Raw genomic sequence first — 2,049 nt, 5'->3', positions numbered from 1 at the left:
TAGCTAGCTCGCAAAGATGGCATGTGGAGAAGCTAATGCGCGTTCCGGCCAGAGCAAGGCGTAGCACGGAGGAAAGCAGACGCGAGCGGCGCGTGGACGGACACGGCCGACCGAAGCGAGGCCCCGCACGCGGCGCACGCGCGGACGGCCGGCCGGCGTCGCAACGGTGGTGACGAAGAAGGCAAGGCCAACGGCGAGGACGCGGCGCCCCTCACGGCCATTCCGGGGGCATGTTGATGTCGAGCCCCCGACCGCTATTGGAGGGACGACGTGACGCCGCGGTGGTGAAGACGAAGAGGATGACGGCGAGGGCGCGCCGTCTCACGCGGCCGCTCTGGGGGTGGGTTGAAGTCGAGCCCCCGAGCGCTACCGGAGAGACGGCGCGACGCTGCGGCGGAGATGACGAAGATGGTCCCGCCCGGACAGCGAAACCAGCAGTAGCGCGGTAGCATAGTACCGCCCCACGGTGGGCGCCAAATGTCGTGGTGTTCTCACGGGGGGTGCAAGACGACATATGCCACAAGGTGGCTTCGTGTGAGGGCAAGACTGCTGCTGATAGGACCGGGAGCGGGTATGCGAGTAGCACGCGGTGGTTTACCCAGCTTCGGAGCTCTCCGGAGAGATAATACTCCTACTGCTGCATGTCTGAGTGTATCTGATATGTATATGTGGTACAGAGTGCTCCTGGAGCTGTATCTCAGCTCAGTGCCATAGGCATCTGGCTTTGTATATGTACGTGGCATGGTGGCCGTTGCCTCTTGGCCGAATGGATGTGCTTGGGCATGCTTACCCGTGGGAGTTGATGGATGGATGGCTAGCTAGCTCTCTTGCTAGCTAGCTTGCTTGTGGGTGTGTGCGTGAGTCCATCCCCTGGATGGATGGATGTGTGCCTTTATATAGGCAAGGCTAGCTTACTTTCTAAGTTATGTAGTGGACATGGGTAAGGCATGGTGCATGTCACACTTGTCCCTTGGGTCACTTCATAAATAGTGCCCAGGGACAAGTGTCACTGTACACGATGGCTGGGGCGTCACATGAACAGTGCCGGGTACGGTCGTCACGTCGGGGTCGCGTCAGGCTGCAGTCGGCAGTCGGCCTGGTGGCGCAGTCGGCAGCCAGCAGTCGGCCTGGTGGCGCAATCGGCAGCCAGGAGTCGGCAGCCAGTAGTCGGCCTGGTGGCGGAGTCGGCAGCCGGCAGTCGGCCTGGTGGCGGAGTCGGCAGCTCAGTCGGCAGCCAGCAGTCGGCCTGGTGGCGCAGTCGGCAGCCAGCAGTCGGCCTGGTGGCGGAGTCGGCAGTCGGCCTGGTGGCGGAGTCAGCAGCCAGCAGTCAGCAGCCGACCGGGAAGTCGGACTGAGGGGCTTTGCTAGCCCCGATGTCTTGAAATATCGTCTCGCCGTCTTCGGGGTATCCGTGTCCAATTACTCCGACAACGATGGTGATCACGACGGTGCTTCGAAGATGGAGATCACAAGCACAAGATGATGATGGCCATATCATATCACTTATATTGATTGCATGTGATGTTTATCCTTTATGCATCTTATCTTGCTTTGATTGATGGTAGCATTTTAAGATGATCTCTCACTAATAATCAAGAAGTGTTCTCCCTGAATATGCACCGTTGCGAAAGTTCTTCGTGCTGAGACACCACGTGATGATCGGGTGTGATAGGCTCTACGTTCAAATACAACGGGTGCAAAACAGTTGCACACGCGGAATACTCAGGTCATACTTGACGAGCCTAGCATATACAGATATGGCCTCAGAACACGGAGACCGAAAGGTCGAACGTGAATCATATAGTAGATATGATCAACATAGTGATGTTCACCATTGAAACTACTCCATCTCACGTGATGATCGGACATGGTTTAGTTGATTTGGATCATTTGATCACTTAGATAACTAGAGAGATGTCTGTCTAAGTGGGAGTTCTTAAGTAATATGATTAATTGAACTTAAATTTATCATGAACTTAGTACCTGATAGTATTTTTCTTGTCTATGTTTGTTTGTAGATAGATGGCTCGTGCTGTTGTTCCGTTGAAT

The sequence above is a fragment of the Triticum aestivum genome, chromosome 7B (genome assembly GCF_018294505.1).
Source record: "Triticum aestivum cultivar Chinese Spring chromosome 7B, IWGSC CS RefSeq v2.1, whole genome shotgun sequence".
NCBI classification, from domain to species: domain Eukaryota; kingdom Viridiplantae; phylum Streptophyta; class Magnoliopsida; order Poales; family Poaceae; genus Triticum; species Triticum aestivum.
The sequence above is the reverse complement of the archived record's forward strand: the minus strand, read 5'-3'. Positions refer to the sequence as shown.